This window comes from Zonotrichia leucophrys, chromosome 1A (genome assembly GCF_028769735.1).
Source record: "Zonotrichia leucophrys gambelii isolate GWCS_2022_RI chromosome 1A, RI_Zleu_2.0, whole genome shotgun sequence".
Taxonomy (NCBI): Eukaryota; Metazoa; Chordata; class Aves; order Passeriformes; family Passerellidae; genus Zonotrichia; species Zonotrichia leucophrys.
The window spans coordinates 62090764-62113276 of NC_088170.1; positions in this window are offsets into that span (position 1 = coordinate 62090764).

The window sequence follows — 22513 nt, forward strand, 5'->3', positions numbered from 1 at the left end:
AATATGTTCTTCTCCTGAGTAATTGTATGACCTCATTGTCATGCTTTCCTCTCTCCTCATGACTTTCTGGCTTGTGATACACTGAGTATGAATGACATAATCTTTAAATTTTGGGGTTTTGGTGGGAATCCTATAAATCTGACCACCTAAAAGATAAAAATGATAAAAGCAATTTTTCTGGTTTTAATATTAAAAGACAAAACTAGTTTTAGAGACTCATATGAAAGTTAAGAATTAATAGGTAGAATTGATGGTTGAGGTTACACTGGTGCTATGGAACTGGGATTCATTTGCAGAGTCATCTTAAACAGTTATAAATTCTTAAGGACAGTCACCAAAATACAAAAAAACTCTCTTTTTTTTTCCCTTTTTTTTTCCTTTTTTGAGAAGACACAGACATAGTCAGATCATATCACTTGATCTTGTCTGGTTGTTATTCTGGCTGGTTGCAATACCCAAGACTGCACTTTCACTTCCTAAACATTCTTCCAGGGGCAGAAATCTGTTGATGACTCAACATCACCTCCAGAAACTACAACTATTGTTCTCTGAGGGGTTTAGTTCCTATTCTTTTTCTTTTGGTTAGAAAACTGCAATGTGTTTTTAATCTCTATGTCTAACTGATCCAACAACAATGTTAACAAATATTGCTTTCCAAGCATGAAGTGTAAACATCTCTGATAAAAGAATTTTTTGGTATCAAGACTGTTTCAAGTGGCATTGTTTTAAAACTCTCCACATTTTTGACTGTTCTTTTATTTATGGAGTAAATCAATTACAGAGGCAGCTTTAGCACCAAGTAAATATACACAATGCTAGAAATCTAGGTGTGATTGACTTGACTAAATGTTAGTGACTGCTTCCAAACTAGGTAGCAAGGCCCCTGCCACAGTCAGTGCCAAGCATTCATGTCACTATTAAGTTCATCATAAGTTAGGTATCTAAAACAGATCAAAGAAATGTGCCCTTTTCCCTCTGTTATAAAAGAGATGTGGGGGCATTATTTCTGATTTAGATAGCTGTGATATACACATGCAAATTTTACTGACAAAAATCTTATCTTTATGATTTAACTCTTTATTGTCATTGTGGGCCTAACTGTTGGTAAGCAACAATTCCACAGATGTAGGTAACTGTAACTTTCTCTGAGACCTTATTTTCTGAATAAAGGGCTTTCAAGAAAACCAGATGACAGATCAAGTGAAAGAAGAGCAGTCATGGTTTAACTTCACTTTGCCCCAAATTAACTTTGTAATTATGACATAAAACGTAACCAAACCATGAACAAGTGTCCAAAAGCCACTCTCAATCAGCCACAGGACAAGTGTTTCCTGACTCAGAGGACAGAGGGAGAGCTAGATGTACCTGTTTCCCTTTTCTTTAGAAAAACCTGCCTTTCTGCTTCACAACCCAGTATCACTACTGACTCAGATCTCAGAAATATATGCTATCCAGGCAGGAGGACTTATTTTGATCTCTCATCTGTAAGTAATTCCCAAAGATGAATTCACAATAGCCATATAAGCATGAATCATAAGTGATTGTGTCATTCAGTGATGAGTTACATTCTATATGCTCAACCAGAACCCAAGTAACCCCTGAAATTGAATAAAATAATTGCTTATAGAAGAATACAAACACATTCTTGTGGTAGGTCTTGCTGGAATGATGTCCAGGTTGCCTAGAAAAGCAGTATTGGCTGAAAGATAAGACAAACTTTCTTCATCAATTATCATGGAAAGCCTACCTATTGTAGACTCTAAAAGCTGGAAACTACCAACAAAATTTCTAGAGGTGATTTGCCACGGCGCATGCTTAAATCTCTTATCTTTAAATCCCTAAAATATTTATATGTTCTGCTTTTCTTTCCATCTCTACATTCACCTTGACATCACATATAGTGGTGATTTAATGTAGATGCAGCTTGAGTTGAAAATACAATAAATCATGTTACTGTTCTGAAACTTGTTCAAAAAAGCATGTCTGTTTCTCAGACTTAGGGGATTTTTAAAAGAATTTGAAAGGACCTTCTTCTTTGCCATGGTTTATTTCATTCATTTTACCAGAATAGTGGGGTTAATGATGTCTTCTTGAAATGGGGAACAGATGGAGATAAGCGGTCCATGTCATGGCAAAAAAAAAGGGAAATGAAGAGTCAAGTAGGTGATTCAGTTGTTGTAAAAGTAAACAGCCTATTTTGCCTCTTCTAGCTGCATGAGAACTATCCAGCTTCACAAATTATTCTTTCACTTAATGAAATTAAGTGTGAGAAAGCTAATCAATTCCATCAATACAGTGGAAAAGAGAAGAGGATTTTGAGTTAAAATTCATGAAAAAGATCGTATAACATAAAATTGAAGGAATTCTGCCTATTCTGCCTATGAAATCAAGCTAAGTAGCTTGATTTTCAGATTTCAGACACATAGGTAGTTCTGAATGCTCTTGTTTTCAAAGTCTGCATACCAGCTTTTTTGCTGTTGCTCAAGTCTCAATTTTTAAAGCTTGCAGTTCTGAAAACTCAGTGAAGTCCTGAATATGAGTCTCAGAATCTAGTTCTAGACATCTGGCTTTGAAAATGTTGGTTCAAAACATCATGTTTTTGATTGATATCTAGCTCACAGGGAGATTCATTTGACAACACAACACTCTCTGAAGGTCCTGTACAATTTTCAAACAGCAAAACATGTTTTCAAAATTAACTTAGTAATTGGGCACATAATTTCCATTAAAATGAATATGAGTGGGATGTCCAAATGATGTGGCATAGAATTGCAGGGCACTTATTTTCTTGGTCTCTTTTATTACAGGCAAGAATATCATACAGTTCTATCCATCAACATAATAAAAATAGGCAGATTTCATGTCACCACCATCTCATTAAAGTTATCATAAAATCTCACTGTACCAGCAGATGAAAACTTACTTTTCATGCCTAACTTGGCCATTTCATATTCACCTGTTCTGTGTTCTGTCCACTCCTCTTTATAGCATGATCCTGCTTTCATGATATGCTTAAATAAGAACATCTATTTAGACATAATAAGAGAAATCATAGATAAATTTAAAAAAAAATATTGCTCCAAACCACTGATTTTAGGGGCCTCAGTCCTTTGTTGGAAACACAGTGACTGTGGTAGCTAGAAGATTAAGTTGTTTTTCAGAAAAAAAGACAGTATGAGTGAAGATTTTTAAAAAACCTATATCCATTGTTTAAACAAAATCCAATTCATTCTTCCATCTAAAACACAATATCCTCGTGGAACAAAAAGCAAAGCCCTTCTTCAGGCATCACCTACATTACTAGCAATTCTTCAGATTAAGCAAGCTCTGTGCCATTGTTTGGGGCCATTTCGACATCTAGTTTTGTATTCCTAAAGGGAACAAGCAAACTTGATTCTTGAAAACACTCATTTCACTCATTTCATTATGACTTGAGTCATAATCACTCAAGTCACACTTCCGACCCTCCACAGTGAAATGCTTTATACTCTATGTGGGTATTCAAGAGGGAGAGCTGGAGAAATTCACTATTATATGGCACATTTTGTATTAGATTTGGGAAATGCTTGAACTACTTTTTACACTTAGCATTATGGCTCCCTTAAGATGATTTTTTTAGTAATTCTGATTACTTTAAGCAAGGATGCTTTTGAAACCAGGCAATTTATTAAAAGGTCTGTCAGGTAAACACCATCTTCATTTCAGTCTTTAAAAAGGGTAGAAAATTAAAAAATAGTTACATTTCTGTAAGTTTCATGAAAATTTGAGTGCATTTGGAAGGAGGAGAAGGAGATAATCCTTGTGAAAGAAAGGCAGACAGAAATTAGCTGTTCCCCAATCCTTGTGGAAGGAGCTGTAGGTCTGGCTATGCAGAGAATCATCAAGCAGGGCTGGCCGGATGTGCCTGTCTGTGGGTCAGAACTGACCCCTCTGTGGATGTAAGTCTAGAACAGCCTGTGCTGGGGGTGGAATAAACCCCCTCCATGTGCCTCTTCAATGACTGAGGCCTCCATATTCCATATAAATGGTATCATTCCTGTCCCGGGGAACAATGTAAATCCTTCTACTGCTTGTGAAGCAACAAAAGAATCCTGCTATGAGGCTGAAATATACTAATCCCTCCTACTAATTATCCCTAGGTAGATTAGATGATCTAATGGTATTTCCCGTTCTTAAATAATAGGATTTACATGAAGCAACTGTTTGAGCCTGGTGCTATCATTAACTAGAGAAGACAAAATAAAAGTCTCAAGGATTAGGAGACACCTAACTTTTGAATTGCTCAGCATCAGAGATGGACTACTCAGGTTATGAATATATTCAAGAACCCAAAATACCTCAAGAATTTGCCACATATAGGTGTTTTAAAGTGATGCTTGATTTTTCCACTTTCAGTAGTTTTGCTTATTATTGCATAGTTACATGAAAGACCCCTTATATGTAGACATTGAACTATCACTGACAGTCCCAGAAAACTTGCTTCCTTATGGTCTTCTTAAAGGCTGACATCCTGTAAATAGATAAGAAAAATAACCCTATTTCCTAATGAGTCCTTTTCAAATAAGAAATCCTGGAGAGATGTCTCAGAAATATGGAATCCAGGGAAATAATCTGCATGTTAATGATAATATCAGTAGCTGCAATAGGTTATTTTCTCAATATGTTTTTCATACTATGATAAAGACTGAAAACTGCATATTTAAGAAAAGAAATCTTTTCAGAAAATATTATCTTAGAGAAATCCAATAGCTACTGCTGCTGGTTTACCTTTTGAAACATCAAGGAAAATTTGAAACCATGCCTCTACTTGTTCCCTCTCCAGTTTACAAGTGATCCCAGCTTTCAAGGTTTCATATTCTACAGCAAGAAACAATTTCTCAGAAGTTCCTATCATATCCATATCTGTCAAAAAAAAAAAGACCCTCATGATATAAAGATAATTATGCTTGCCAAGTTTGAATTTGATTCACATAATTAGGGCATTTTTTAAATGTAGCCTTTCACACCATTGTGTAGCGTGAAAAACAAAGAAAGCAGATTTCACTATATTGAACTGAGTTATCATTCAGATAAAATGCTAAGGAAACTCACCGGAAACATTCCTCTGTGTGGTCACATCACTGACGTCAATCCAGAAGTTCTGTGTATTTCAAGTACAGATGTCAGTTTTCAAATGTTTTGTATTATAAATAAGTTGGCTTTTGACCTGAGTAATGTGATAGCTGTACTTTGGCTGTAAATACAATTGCTTATGACTAAACAACTGCAAATTTCCAGCTCTGAAACATGTTGACTTAGGGAAATGAATGACAAAAAAAAAAAAAAGACATAGACCAAAACTATTTTTTTAATAATTCTTTTTAATCAACGTGATGATAAGTATGACTAGATATGCTGAGATGCGATGAATCAAATCTCAGGGATTTCCTATTTTACCTTACATATTTAAGTTTTCAGATATCTGATCAGCATGCATTAAAAAAAACCAAACCAAAGAAACTCAAAAAACTCCAAAACTTCTAACCTGAAATGAAGTGATCCAGTCTGGAAAATTCATTCTCTAAACAAACACTTTGACTTGGACAGCTGAAGCAATGCTGCTTTCCTGTCATCTTCAGGTGAATTGTCCTTTTCCAAAGATTTTAATGGAGTATTTAGTTGGCATAGAAATTTTCCACAGCAGAAGGGTCTGTGACCAGTCAAGGGCTCTGGCTCAGAGTCACAAAGATTTACTGAAATATATCAGTCCCGTTTTTTAGCCTTGCAAGGCAAAATATAGATTAAAGTGAGGGACAAATTTCAAAACTGATGTAAAGACATTCAACACTCCTCAGTGCCAAAATCTGAATGGATCAAAATTGGCCTAACTCCACACCTGCCGTCTCAAAATCAAGTGGTTCTGAAAATTTGCTGACATAATTTTATGTTAAGGTCTAAGTGATGCTGACACCCCTGTACCAGCTGTCAGTCTTTCAAAATAAAGTTGCTCAGTGCTTTCTTCTATTTTATGCCTTGGACCCTTTTTGGGATACATTATCTGTTCTTAGATTTGATGCTGCAGATGAGAAAACTGCCTCCTGAGCTCATTTGCCTTACAGTCATTATAGCAGCTCTGAAGATTTGTATGGATGGGAACAAAACAGTGAGTGAATTTGCACCCTCCTGCTGAGATATTGCTTTTCCGCAGTAGACTTGGCTCTTACAAAAATTTTATCCTGGAAGATGATGAATCTGTTGGTTTTGGAAGTCCTTTGATGTCTTCCTTTTTTCTTTCTTCAGTGACTTCACAAGGGACTATCAGAGAAATGAACCAAATGTTTGTTGAGAAAAGACATTACTCTTAAAGTAATTACATATCTAGATTAAATGCTCTAAATAGAATTAGTAGATCTACTACAAATATTTCAGTGAAAAAGTTTTTCTTTGGAAATAGCTGCTTCAAGGAAATATGTCCATGGACCTATGCTTTACTTTTTTTTTCATTTTCTTTTAGTGGGTGGTTATTTTGTTTCCTATTGAAAGAAAACAAAGCAGAAAGGCACAAAAACTGAAACCAGATAAATCAATAGGAAATGAATAGGAAAATCTTCATACATCTGGCTTAAATGTGTTCACACAGACTTGGAGAGATTTTCTGTCTCTTTCTTTTCCCAGAGACAATTCTCTTTGTGTCAGTTCCACTTTAGGAAGAAAAGTGAAGGAGTAGATACTCCTAAACTCAAATAGATATTGATAGGAGTGATAGCTTGAGGATTGCTCCAGGCTATGGAATAATATAATTCACTGAGAGCATCAGCTCATTTTAGTTCAAACCCTAGTTCCAAACCCACCATACACTGAAGATTATTTACTCTGGTTAATTCTGCAGAACCTGAAACTCTTGAGAACACTGAGGATCCAGGGTAATTCCAAAGTATCCTGAATACTTTGCATTGTGTCCTTGTTGTGTTAAATGCCTGAACCACTGCATGAGAGACCAACACTTGATGGAGGCACAGAGACTACACATACACCAGACCATGCATAGGCAGGGAGCAGTTGGAAATTCAGGCTTTGTACTAAAGAGAAGCTACTTCAGGACAAAACTGATTGTGAAAGGTGTTATAGAGGTGGAATGTAGGGGTTATTTGCCTGAATTTTGTCCTTGGTTCATGATAGGTTGTGAACTTCCCTTAACTGTGTATCCACAAGGTCTCCCTCTCACAGAAAAGAGGAATGTATAAATTATGAGTTATATATCAGCAGCTCCATTAGTGGGACTCTTTATAACAGAAATCATAGAAAACAATAAGGGGAAAGTTCAGTGTTGTTTTGTTTTGTTTGGAAGCTTTTGGTTGCTTTTGGAAGCTACAGCTGGTCTTCACGAAAGCTGCTAGGAAGTGTTAAAGGTAAAAAAGAATTAGAGAGCTAAAAGCTTGGAGTGCCATTTGGAGCTTACTTCAGTAGAAATGTTGTCTTATTTATATGGAGAAGAAATCAAGAATGACAATACATAATATATATTAACCCTTGGAAAATCCCTTTGCAGCTTATATGGAACTGACATTGATTAAAGGAGAAATCCCACATGTGCTTTTGTCCTGTTCTAAATTATTCAGGTCCTGGCAAGACAGCGTTTCATGCACATCCAAAAATAAATAAATCTTTCAAAAACCAACCTATTTTTGAATGCTAGATTTTGAAAGAGGAAAAGAGAAATTGTGTGTCTATCCACAAAAAAATAGGAAAATTAATTTATTGTTGGTTTGGAGAAGATTTGTTCCTTTCTGGAAAACAGAAGGATTTGCCTTGTTATCTTAATAAATTCCAAACCTTTAGAAATGTCAGCATCACAGAGAGCTGCACTCTTCTGTTTAAATCAGTTTTAGCTTTCCTGCCTGGACTACCTTTACAAATTCAATAATTCATATTTTTAAAAATCCAGTCATTTCCACTGAGGAAACATAAAGATTCTTAGGAGTCAGGCACTAGGTAGACCTAAAGCTATTTACCATAAAGCTGGACTAAAAGTTACACTTTTTTGTTTACAGAACTGCACAAGCCCTGACCTACACTTCCCCAATAGAGTTCTCTCGTTGTCTTCAACTCATAGTTATGCTTTTTTACTTATTATTTTAACTTTAAATCATTCTCAGTATTTCACCTCTTCAAGGTGTTTTAAAGAATATTAATAAAAAAGTGGCTTGGCATTAAAAATTACTGCAATGAGCATAACAGTTCATAGCTCCAAATTGGATTGTGATTCTTCTTAATAGAAGATGATCACCTGCCCTGGCCAACACTCAGTCTAACAGGGCTTCAGACAGGGGTCTGAAAACCTTTCACTATGGTGTGATCAGTGAAAGGTTTATAGATAGGTAATAGGCATGAAATTAAGAGATGTTTTGCCAAAGATCCTACAGGATGCCTGTGGCTGAACTGGGCATAAAAAACAATTTAACTGCACAGGATAATTCTGAGCACAGAGTGTAGCCTGTGCTACTGTGAAAGTGTACAGCTGTCTCTTATGCTTAGAAGACAGAAGCAGGCATTTTTGGGGTGAATGTCCTCTCATCCTAAAAAAAGACATTGATGATAAGGTAGAAAATGTCTAAACTCATCACTTTGAACCAGGCAGAAAGCCAAGCATTGAGCTCAATAGTAAACATCTAGGATATAGACACAAAATTAGGGAAAATGAATACCACTTCCTACTTTTATATTATAAAACTGCTCAGCTTTTCTTTGGCACTTCTTTAAAATTTCCATTTTAAAGATGAGAAATGGGAAAGGCAAAGATGAGGAAAGAAAAAAAAAAAGACAAGAAAAGAAATAATATGGATGCTGTTGCAATTTCTTTGTAGATGAGAAATTATTTGAATGAGATCCAGAACCCTGATGGAGCAGTGAAAAGGCACAATTAGATTTCTCAGAAATTATTTAAATCAGCTATATGGCATTGGGACCTTTTGCATGGCATGTTTTTTTCTTTTTTCTAGGAAGAGACCCTTATATTCTCAGTGCCTCAGTCCTCTACACAAGGCTTTGGCTTTCTCAAATGCCATCTCTTCCACTTTCTTTGGACAGTAAATCTTATATTTGTAATGACATCAAAGTTCAACCATGGACCAAACTTTTTTCAGAATTCAGAGATCTCTGCAGTGTTAAAATGTGGGCCTTTAAATAACAAGTCCCTTCAAGGAAAAAAGGTCCTCAGTTTCTACAAAACCTCCATCACCCTTAACTCCCCTGGGCTCCACAGTTCCCTGCTAAAACCACAATCTCATTCTGCCTCATAATGCTTCTATTCATCTTGCTATTTGCCATCTCTTTCTTTCTGTCTTTCAAAAGCTTTAGGTAAAGTTGACAATTTTGGACTGCAGGCTGTTGAGGACATGACATCCAATTAAGGCATTGCATGACACAAGCTGTAACATTCCAGAATTCCCCTTTATGACTCATTTCACAGAGCAGAAGTGTTATTACCTGAAACATCTTCATTTTCTTTTTTCAGTCATGAAGGAATAGATTGTGAAAGCAGCTGATAGCATGAACAAAAAGGAGGTAAATTCCCGAGTACTTCCCACAAACTGTGCCTCTTGCTCTGTAGAATTGTTCTGACATAGCTTTTGTCAGGCTGCTGGTGTGAAGGCTCTGCAGAACATCAAAACATCTCCCAGGACTGCTTCTCTGACAGCCTGGCACTGTGTAGTGCTTTACTCTCCTCAGATCAGCTTTGGACTGTGTATATGGCTGTGGAATACGGGCCTTTGAGTAAAACAGGACCTGTAAGAAACTTCCAGACATGTGGGCACTGTAGCTACATGTCCTAATGACTAAATATTCAGGATTCTCAAGATTTCTTTTACTTAGTTTCTAATTAAGTGGTTAATTTGAAAAATAAACATAAGAAAGCATTTATTCCAATGGGTGTTAAATTTTGGAAGACTTAAACAAATGCTTTTCCTAAAGAAAAAAAATCACTAAGGAATTCAATAGAAACCTGCATGGTTTCTGGCAGAGAAATAGGCTTCAGAGCTAAGCTTTACTCACAGCTCAAATCAAACCAAATGCTCAGCCTTTCTAACTTTGAGAAACTTTGGCTAAGTTTCTATTATGTACCTCAATTTTGCCAAAGATGTAGAATACCTGAATTTTTTTTCAACTGAAGATATTTTTCCAAGATAAAAGAAGCCAAATTTCTGTCCATATGTCATGGCTGAATATCACCCAATTTTCCTTTCTTGTCTTCATGCTATTTACAGCACAAATGGTTAACATTAGAAGCAGCTGCAAACTAAAGTGTGTGTATCTAAGCCCTGGTTTATTGAATTTGCATTTTAAAAGCCCACAGTCAATTTGAATTCAAAATATGCAGTAAAGCAATCAAATTATTCTTTTAGCTTTCTTCTCCTCAGTCAAAAAACTGCATACATAGAAAACCAATGGCCTAGTGTGAAAAACTGACCTTTTTTTATTTTTATATTTTTTTTTTCTTTCCCAGAGCTTATGGGAAGTTTCAATGCCTTTGCAGCCTGGTAATCTGAAATGAGAAAGCCAAAGGACTGCTGAGCTGTTATTTCAAAATTAAAATCATGAGTAAGAGTCATGAGTGCTGGTGCAGCCAAGCATAGACTTCATCAAAGTTGTAAAGATTTATACTGAGAGGGGCTGTCTTCCTGTTTAACTGGATCATTGTCAGATAAACTGTCAAGCCATTTTTTTCTTTCCCTATCCATCTTTCCTTTTATACCCTCTGGCATAAACACTGAGTTCTCAGAGTCACCAGGGCACTGTTTTGGATGAGGGATGTTTCCACTTTTAATGACTGACTCCTCTTCTCTTGATACTGGTACCATGCTGACATTGTTGGAGGATTAGTGTGGATTTCACTTATTAATGGCTTTTTGGCTTTTATATCAAGACTAAAGTACTTGGAGCAAATGAGATGCCAGTCAAAATTTTGTGACTTGCATTTTCTTCAAGGAGTTCTGCCTAAATTGCTGAGATGCTGCTTTCTAAATCCTGCCTTGTGGCAACCCAAGTCTGTGATTTGCAAAACGAAAAACTTGCCTGTGAGGCTGCACTCACTCTGGGACGTGGCTGCTCTGCTCATGTGGAGTCCCAGCCTGTACCAGAGCAGCTCACAGCTCTCATAAACTTGCACTGCAGTTTGCTTGGAGCCAGCAACTCCTCAGTGTGGGTGTCACACTGCAAGAATTTATTCCTGCCATACACATCTGAAGTGACTTAGCTGAGCTGCCCGCTTAACCTTTTCTGTTCACAATACCTGGGGAAGGTGAATGGACTTGGTTTGTGCCAGAACGGTTTAATATCATCTCTCAGCTCCTGCTGTCTTTTTAGGCAGACTCAGACTTCAGCCTCAGGCCCAAACAGAGCTGTTAGGGAGATTCCTGCAAGTGTAGTTCACAATTGCTGTACATATTTATTTCCAGCGCAAAGATAAAGCAGCCCTGAGCATCCCGCCTGTAGATGAAAGTAGGCAAGCCCTGTGGGCAGGGAGTGCATTGTGTCAGCACTGAGTGTGAAATGGGAGAGAAAATACAGTCCTATGCAAAATACAAGCAAATACAAAAAAGCAGTAATTAGCTGTGTAGAAATGCCAACAGATTCTCAGAGAGATGCATTTTATCCAAGATGAGTTGTGAATATGAACTGGGAGTGTGACCCATAAATTTTAAGGACAGAGAGCATATTATAAACTTTTGGGTCAGTCACCTGCATTACTGAGGTTGCACTTGTGCACCATGGTCATGCATTTTCACATGGTTGGGTTTGGGCCCATTTTTTATAAGGCTTCTCTTGTTTCTTCCCTTAGGCTGATTGTAATTAGAAATGGGATCAAGGCTCTGAAGTACAGAGTTGAAGTACATCTGATGCACCCCACATCCACAGGGCTTTGCAATTATCATTTACAGCTGGATCCTTCTACCAGCTGCATTTTAAAATTCATTCTAACTTCACAGAGTAACTAGAGAATTGTCCCACATTAGGAACTTGGCTGGTGCTACATGCTTGGTGAAACAGCTTTATCCCTGCAGTCTCACTGTGGAGGTGTACTTTCAGCCAAGGCTGTAGACTGTGGTGAGCCATAGATAATGGCTTAGGGAAATTTGCCTCTAATCTAGGAATTAAAAATTATTTGTTTTAATGTGCAAGTTTTTGTCTGAACTACTCTCACCAATTCCTATTTCCAATTCACTGCAATTAAAAGAGAAAATGTTTGTGGTGGTGAGGCCCAGACAAATTGCTTCTGACCTACAGAAACCTTGCAGTGCCTTGGGTTATATTAGGAGGATGCTGAAGGGACTGAGACCTCCTCTGCTGCTCTACATATATGACATTTTGGTTACAAATAGAATGTGACCATGTTGGAGAATTTTCCTCCTTTCCAATCTGCATGAAGAAGTTGCCTTCTGATACATCCCACAGCAACCACTCCAGCCCAAACTGCAATGATAAAAGTTAGTTTTATGAAATTGCAGAAGTTACTGACATTATGGACAAAGCAGCATCCAATAAACACTGGCTTTTTTTTGGTAATGGTTCTTGATAGCTTAGCCATTCACAAATCTCACACCTGTTGTTTCTGAGTTCTACACAGCTGTTTTTGCACTGCTAGGAGAAGTTGTCTACACTGTTATGGTTGGGAAAACATAGCAGCAATATCATAAACCTGTCAGCATAGATGTAACCCAGAAAGGAGATAAAGGTCTCGTCCAAAAGAGAAGAGCAAAATAAAATTTCAATTCTGCATAGCTTAGATCAATCCATATTATTTTGAAAAAACATTCAAAATCACTAAGCTAGTGGAAGGATAATAAATATGTTTTTAATACATACATACATACATACATGCATGTGATTTTTTTTTTCTTTCTCTCTGTCAACAGGAGAAATTATCAGGACAGGAATGAAAAGGAGAATGAAAGTTGACCCTACACAACAGTTCCCTGAGTAATATAACAGGAATAAGGTCCTAACAAGACAGGCAGAATTTACAGCCAGGCCTGGGAAGACAACAAGAGGGGTGAAGGTATCAACACATCCCCCAAGAGGTAAGTTCCTGCTATCAGGACCATCAGGTAAAAATTAGCAGTGTCTGTCCTTCTGAAGAGATGTCCAGGGAAGCTGGACAAATCTTGGCTGTTACCATAGTCCTTTCTGGATTTAATACAATATAATGTTGGAATTTTGTGGGAGGATTTGGGGTCTTTGAAACCTTTTTTTAGTTCTTAAGAAAGAATGGTCCTTCTCTGGTGTGTGTGTTGGAAACTGTGAGCAGCAGAGTTTTTGATAAATTCTGTGAGAAGACAGGAAACTCACTGTAGTTCCCAGTTGACTGTGAACCCTTTTCTTTGTTATTTTACCATAAGAAGAATATCAGCAAACTGATGTCTTAAACATTGCATGTCCAAACTGATGAGACACTTGAAGCCACATTTGACAAAGCTCTGACATTTTCAAGGGAATGCAAAGGAATAACTACAATAGGAATGATAAAATGCTGAACTTAAAGCAATGATCTCAAAAGTGCATAAAGGAAATAAGAGTTTTATTTCTTTAAATTACTATTATTATTATTATTATTATTATTATTATTATTATTATTATTATTATCTCCATGCATGAACTTTTTAAGAAGCAGGAGTGCTCTGACCTCAATGTCACTTATGTAAAGAGTCCAGAAAGAGAAAGAAGCAAATTATGCACTTTAAAGCCATTCCTATGTCTAATGCAAAATTTTTTGTTTGGATAATTCAACAAATCACGCGAGTTTTCCACTGAAGTCAGCAGGACAGCTCACATGAGATGCTCATGTGCCCTAAGTTTCAAGATACTGATCTCATATATTCATTATTTATTTATATATTGTAATGATGCTCTTGTTTCCTTCTCATATTTGTGTTTCCCTTGCACTTAAAACACAACTCCACTTTACTCCACTCCATGATTTTGCATGGACAGCAAGATGACTATTTGGGCTCAGATATGAGTAAGAAAAATGTATTGTTAATCCATTTTCACAGGTCTCGGTAGAAAAGAAGAGACACCAATAGTAAAGAAAATCGCATATGTCTTGCGTTACTCCTCATTTGTCTTCCTCAAACGGATTGTAAATGCTGCCCTGTGGTTATGAGTTATATTAATTTATTTGCTTAAAAAGTATTCTGAGAAACTTCATGAGTCACCAAACAACAGACAGTTTCTGGTGATCACTGGGTGATCGTTTGTTTTTGTGACAGGAAACACTTAAACTACCAAACACAGCTGTTTAAAAAACAGGGTAAAATGTGCAGGTGCATGGACAGAAAAAAGAAAAAAAGAAAAAATAAGCTCCCTTCCCACTCCCAAAAATTTTATTTTCATAGAAAAATAAGAAGAAAATGGACTTTCAAAGCTCAGAAACCAAGTTACTGAACAACAGAGAATCTCAAATTTAGCTAATATTTTTTTTATAAATAAAACCCACTTTGCTTTTATTGGACTAAAGTACTGGACCAGCACTCAATGTGAGAATGAATTTAGCCTAGATAACTGGACCTACAAATCTTCACAGAAAATAGACTATTAAATGTTCAAATAAAGATCTGTGTTTTCAAGTTTATTATATGGGGGTTATTTTCAGCTGATTTACTGTCATTAAAACAATCGTTCCTGGTATTTGTCTGTAGTGGGTCTGTTCAACAGAGGTTTAACACTACAAATATCTTATTTATGAATGTGATAATTTACATTTCTGAACCAGAACTGTCTTCTCTGTTAAAATGGTGGGGATCAGGCAGACACTTTACGGTATGACATGGAATAACTCTCTGATACCAGGACCAGTTAGCAACTGCAAGAAGGTGCTGATGGTCTTAAAAAGCAAACCCACATCCATCCTTTAACCTTCCATTGGATGTTCCACCCAACCTGGCTTTGAACACTTCAGGGAATGTTGTAATGTCATCCCGTTCTTCTAAGTTCTTTTAAGCCTTCTGATGTTTACATTCTTAAAATGAACTTTTTCACACATTTTCATGTAAAAAATTATTGTTTTACATTCTTTTCTGGAGGAGAAATTTGATGGACTGTTGGCTTGTCCAGTGTTATTGGAGAGGTGGCACTATTATCCTCCAATCTCCTGTAACTTTCGAAAATCTATAAATGCTGTAGCCAGAAATTAAACTTCCCTTCTTTTTACCTTGGAGTTTCCAGTGTGTGCGTCATTTTATTTCATGTCCTATAGCGACACAGGAATGGGGCACCCAAAACCTCTCTGGGAAACTTGTTCTAGTGCCTCCTCACCCTCACAGCAAAGAATTTTACTGTACAGTTTTATAAGTCCCTTTTCTAAAAACAAACTAACAAGCAAGAGAACTGGAGGAGTTATTTCATGGCCTTACCTTGCAAGTCACAAACACAACTGCAGAGTTGTTGGATATGTCATCAGCTTTTCTTACACTGCACTCTAATTTCAGTTATTGTTTATCATCTTGTATTCATGGATTATTTCAGACCTCTGCACCTCATGCAAAGGAAAATACATTTCCTTCTTCAGCTGTTATAGAGAAAACACAATTTGCTTTGAAAAGTGATTGGAAGATGCGAAAGTGATAGGAGTATTTTCTTTACAATCTTTGCAACTGGAATATGGAATTTATACAAAGAACAAAGTTCACAGGATTTATTCACAATTTTAACCATTATTTCATTTCCCTATGAAGGTTTGATGTGTTACCAAATGTCTCATAATTCTTGAGATGTGGTGTGATAATGATTCAAATACATTTTTATTGATGTTGCCATTTGTTGAAATTATTTCAAAAATTCTTGTAGAGAACACACTTTGTACTTTTTATTACTTTTTTTTGGCATTAGGAAAATTGCATCTGAGAACTTAAAGTACCATTCTTAAAACAAGCATTTTAAAACTATTTTATTTTAAAGAATAAATATATATAACACTAAAAAAAGTTGTACAGACAAAATTGGCAGTCATATCTCAAACAATAAGTAACTTCAAAAAGAAGCCTAAAAGAATTCACACTGTGGACAGAAATTTATAATTTTGTCATATCATTTTATTCAGTGAAAGTATTCAAACACATACTTGGCCTCATGCATGTGCAGTGTTGCCCCCAGCAATAGAATGAATCAAGTGCTAAATGGTTTTCAGAAAATTGCCTGCGACTTTTGTTTCTTGGAGCAACCAGACAGCCTTACTAGAAACCTCAGAAAGCTTTTCCATAAATAATATTTTTCTTTCAGGACAAATATTTCTTGAATTTCTGCCACTAAAAATAAGATGAGAACTTTGTCCTTTAATTGTTATAGCCTACTACTAGTAATACAAAATGGGGAAAGAGACAGCATGCTGTATATATTCTACCTCTACCAATCATGGCTGTTGGGTCAAAAGTCGTTAATCTATTTGACATAGTTTTATCATCCACAGCAGGATATTAAAAGGACAAAAAATTCTTCAGCTTTACCCTGCTTGTGAGAAAAAAAAAGAAAAAAACCAAACATATAATTTTCTTTTACTATCTATAATTTATAACTCTACAGACTTCAATTCATGTTTTACTAATTAAAGTATATTTTAAAAATACGTTCAGCAAATGATCTTTCTTCTTAAGCTCTATCAAGACTTCTTAAGGTTAAGTCAACAACAGTGGAACCTAAGATGAAAGATAAATAACCTTCAAAAATATTAATCATGAATTGTAAGAAAATATGAGGCAAAATATAAGTGAAGTCATTTAAAAAATATTCAGATCATTTTATAGTCTGCATCTGGTTCTATTTCATATAAATACAAGTTAGACATCTATGACCTTTGGGTTAGTAACAGATGCTGTCATGAAGTTGATCATTTTTACATAAGCAAAAGCTAATCAGAATCATTTCAGGCCACCCAATATTTCCAAAAGGCAGTTGCCTGGCACAGCCAAGGATTGCACTGGTCCATGCAAAACTGTATCCAGACACTCTAGACATACTTTTCAAACTTTATCATCTGTGGCTTTAATTATGAATTTCATATGTCAGGTTTTCTTCTCCCCAATGGTGGGAAATGCTCTCAGAGCAGAGGCTAAGGGTAATGCTCTGTGTACAGAAATGTTTGAAAGGTGCCTGCAGGTGCTGCAAGCAGCACTGCTGGGCACAGGGGATGGGGTCTGTGAGCAGCCTGCATGGGCCTGGAGGAGGGGAAACAAGTCAGGCATGCAGGTGACAGAACAATTGTCAAGGTCCTAAATGGTGCAGTGAAGCATAGGGATGCCAACCTCACTGGATATCAGCATGAACCTCAAAGAATTCCTGCTTGTGTAGGAACAGTCCCACACTGTGCATCACCCACACAGAGTCTGCATCTCATGGCTTTGTACTCTTTAAGTGGCTCTTGCTGACATTGGTCCAGAGAAAGAACAGCTATCTCTCTAGTCCAGTTAGTATTTCCCCCAAAGATAATCCTTGGTTATGTCTGCTTTTTAGAAGTGGTTAATCCTTCAATCTGCTCTTTAAGTTTCTGGTCTTGAGAGGGAAAGGCTGGGCAGTCTTGAAAATAACAACCCTTCCTTAAGTGCATTATGATGCACAACACTGTCAGGAAAAAAAACCCATATCCCAAACCAAAACCAACAAACCAATTAAAAAACCCCAAACAGACAAACAAACAAACATGTCAAGAAGTATTTAAATTTGGGCAAGCAGACCTTTAAGTTTTAAATTGACAGTTCCTCTATCACAAGCAATATTAGAAGTAGAAATTGAGTCTCTACTAACAAAGTAAATACAACCTCCCTGGTACAGAATCATAGAATTTTTCAGGGTGGGAAAGACCTCTAAGAACATCAAGGCCAGCTGTTAACCCAGCATCCTCATGTTCACCACTAAGCCATGGCCCCAGGTGCCACTCCCACAGGTTCTCAAATACCTCCAGGGATGGTGACTCAGCCACTTTTCTGAGCAGCCTGTTCCTATGGTTGACAACCCTTTTGGTGCAGAAAATTTTCCCAATTTCCATCTAAACCTCTTCTGGGGAAACCTGAGGCCATTTCCCCTGCCTTTTCCACTTGCTACTAGATAGAAAAGACTGAACCCCACCTTGCTACAAACTCCTTTCAGGTAGTTGTAGAGTCTGAGATATATAGAGGGAGCAATATACTGGTGATTGAACCACTTTGTTTTTCTGATTAAATCAGGCTATTTGTTTCAGCAAATCTGACTTTAATTTTACTAACAATTAAAGCTGTGTCTGATAACCTATACATCTATAGCTATTAAATTCCCTATAAAAGGAATTTCAATAAAAGATTCTGTAACTATTAGAGAAAGCTTATATCCTGTATAGCACTCATTTCTTGTTGCACTTCAAAATGGAAGAGCCAGGTTTTGTTTTGATACAAGTTCATTACACAAACTTCCTAAACCTTGGGAAAAAGCACCAAAACATAGTGCAGAAAGACACTAATATGAAACTATGACAAACATTGTGTTTCCTGAAAATGATCAGTTCACTCATACATATTTTTTGCTACTTTTTAAAGGATTTATAATCTGGGTGCTCTGAGTGAGCAGGCAGGTTTAGTGGGGGCAAGAAATTCCCGCCAAACAAACAAACGAAATAATTCCTCTTTTACTGCTCTCATGCTCATCTACACTGTTTTGGAATTTAATTTTGGGATCCATTGGATTGTAAATCAACTGAATTGCAGGCAAAAGCCTCAGATATGGTGAAGACAGTTCAGGGTTAGTTACAGCTCGGTGAGTACACCTAAGCTATAAAATAGAGCATTCCACACTATTCTGTTATTTTTAAATGGCTATTCAAGCTATTAAAAAAAAAGAGCTCTCTAGTAACAGAATATCCATTTACATGAGACAAGTTCTTCTGGAAGCAATAAAGGTGCCTATCTGCACTGTGCCCAGGATAGGTTTTCATTCAGAACAGGCCAATTTTCTATTTAAGGCACTTCACTCAACTAGAGATTCTAAAAGATCAAATATCACACTATAGGTTCTCCTTCATGCTTTGCAAAGGAGGCCTTACGTGCAAGCTGCTTTAAAGCACAGTTTTTACTCATGCCATCTGCCAGAATAAAGCACAGTGGGCTCTTTGACCTTGGAAAGCAAAGCACACTGACAGGTTACTGGAAGCCCATGGGTAGCATCTAAAAGACATGAAAATATTTATGTCTGTGTTCATACTTCCTCCCAACATCTTAATACCTCAAAATCTTAGTTTAACACCTATATTCTCCAAGAGGTGTGGAAGCATTTGAAAGCTATTGTGTCCGACTTACAATTTTTCTCACTGAAATTTTAGGCAGATGACATCTCAAATATTATGTAGTTTGTTGAACTCGTAGCTGCTAATAAATGAAGACAGAGAAAGAGATACACAATTGTGCTCCACTTAGGTGGAAACACCCAAAATACCAACACCCCCGGAGAACTATTAGGCAGTGCTAGCATTGCTCAGCAATCTCCTCAGCCTGGTGGGTGAATCCTGGGGAGAGCAGGAGGCACTACTGAGACCAGATGTGCCCTCTCTGCAGGATGTTCTAGTTACAATTTACTTTCCTCTTGGTCATATTGCCCTCACAGTTTGGTCACACAACAAGTCAGGTTTGAGAAAAAGAAATTTTATGAACTGTACCAGGATCCAAGAGCTAAAACAATGCCCAAGTTAAATACAAGCAATCTGTCACCACCATTCTTCCATGCTACTGCCTCAGCTAAGGGTTATGTAAAGTTGGAAACCATCACAAGTGGTTAGAAAATGTTTTAATGAATCAATGAGCAACATATTTTCCAAGTCATAAAATAGTCTACTAAAACCAAATCTGGGGTCAATAATACTTCCTACTTCTAATCCTAAATGCTTAGATTTCAGCACAGCTGCTTTCCTTGTTGATGGCGACACCTTCCACTCACTGAAAATTAAGGATTGATTTTAGAGTTTGGCACTGTATGACTTGCTAGATTAGAACTGGACATGAATATAAAAAATCAGAAAGTTCAAGTGATTAATGACATAAATGCCCTTCTCAGAAATGTCCTAGAAACACTCCCTAGTTTCAGAATCCCAAATCACAGCATTTATGAACCAAAATGTGACTTAGTCAAGGCCCCAAACACACAAAACTGGGATAGCTTGCACATAGTTACAGAAATTTAACTTTCCAGAACCCTCTAGATTTTCAAGTTCTACCTATCTCTAAATTTCTTCTCATTCCATAATGAAATAATAACAATTTCTATAAACTGTATTAAAATTTCATTAAAACACCAGACAACAAATGCTTAAAGGCGATTAGTTGTCTTCTTATTGCTGACATATCTTCAACAGCCTGACAGCCAGACCATTCAAGGTAGCCATCCAACCTATGGGCTAGTGGTCATTGCTGCCTCTGAATGTAAGTGCTCAGATTCTCTCTCCTCTCTGAGAATAGATATTCTCAGACTAAAAAAGACTAGAACCAAACTTTACACTTTTGAGACACATTATATGTGGAAGAACATGATTCAAAAGATGAGTAACATCCCCTTCACCCCCACTACTATCTCCCCTCTTCTTTGGAAGGCATTCAGGGTTAGCTCAGACTATGCTTCAACCACAGGCACCAACCAAGCTCCTCTCAGAGCCTGGCGTTTGGCATGTCCTCCACTGTGTCTGCATAGCAATGGCCTTTAAAGCAGATGTAGGTCTGCATCATTCCCTGGGAGCTCTGAGCCTAGATTCACATCTGCCTTGTCTTAAGGGGAATTTCCTGAGCCCAGAATTGAACTGGGTTGATCCAGAAAAACAGAAGAGTAAAGTTTTGAATAAATATATCTCAATTATTTGGATTTTCTCTGGATCTTGCACGCTCATGCCTCAATTTTGACAGAAATGTGTGTCTGCAAACTTCAGTAAGACTCCCAGTGGCTGGTCATTGGGATAATTCTCCTTACTCCATGTCTATATATCATGGATCTCCACTGTCCAGCCCAGGAACACAGACATCTAGTGCTCACCTAGTTCATCCCACTGCATAAAATTTAGCCCCAAGTTCTCAAAGTTTCCCTGCCTGTTATTTCCCTGACTGGTATTCCCAAAATATATCACAAGCAAACCCTACCACTATACGGAGTCTTTTCTCTTTTGTGCAGACTACAGACAAACAGGACAAACAGCTCCTAACTTTCAACCCACTTGAAGTTAGGTATTACAGTATCTTTTTAGGCAGAGGGGACCCTCAGCATCTGCAATTTTCTCTTAGAGCTAATTCCTGCAGATTAATTAATTCCTGAAGATCCCAGAGTTTATATGTCAATCTGACTAACATGTATCATAATGTGAAGTACTTGGACTCCCAAAATAGCTAACAAGAATAATAAGGAACGAGCTAACAAGAATAATACATGCTAACCACACATACCAAAACATTGTGCTGTTAGTCAGTGTTCCAGGCATGTTAATTAACATTTCCATAGTGTGTGTATTACAATGCTCAAAAAATTTATTTTTTAATAATCAAGCCACAGAACGGAGGCTGAGATCACAAGAGTCTGGGTCACAAGAAGAGTCTGGGTAAAGCCACAGAGGCTAAAATGGAAATTCTGAGTGATAATTCATTTCCAAATCCACATGTTTTATTTTGTTTATGAAAGAACTAATTCGGTGGCTGAAGAAAATAATTGGAAGATACTCTTGAAAAGGAAGAGTGAATACCACTGAAATCCTATATTTCATATTTGCTTCTCAAAACAGCTGTCAGAAACTAGCAGTGCTAAGAACACACTAAAAAAAAAAAAAACCAAAAAAAATTAATGGATGAAGTAGAATATGGAAATTTTGCTTAATAAGTTAACTCTTCTCTTTCAAAAGGCATACAACTAAAATAGCGCTAGAAAAGTCTCTTCAAAGAACTCACTTTCCAATCATTAAGGCAGATGGTTAAAGCCTGTCTAAGTCTTGCAGCATGTGTAACCAGCTCCTAAACTTTGGTCACTGTTCAGTAACTCAAAATCAATTGACAACAGCTAGGTGAGAGAAATCATAAATATGTTTATCATTTCCTCAAAAGATACACTGATTATCAAGTTCAAATACCTGTTCTACACAATATGGGCTGGAGATTTAGTCAAGGAAAGATTTATAACACACAGAGGAGTAAAAAGGTTAAAACCCCCAAAAGGAAAAGAGGGGCAGATATTCTCTTTAAAGGGAAGACTTCACTAAAAGGTGTCTGGGTTTCTGAACAAGGTTTCAAAAGAAAAGGTCAGCTCCTGAGGATGTGATATTCTCAATCTGACAAAGAGAGAAATTAATAAATATTCAAAACAATTAGAAGAAATACAGTTAGAATGCAGATTAAGCTATTCTCCTGGAAGTCTCATTTTTCTTTCCTCTTCCCCCATATACATTTTGGAAAAAATATATTTGTATATTTCCAAATTATTGGAAAGAGAGACATTGTTCTCAATGTCTTAAGCAACAGAGAAAATGCTATACCATTTAGGGTGGGCATTTTTCAGT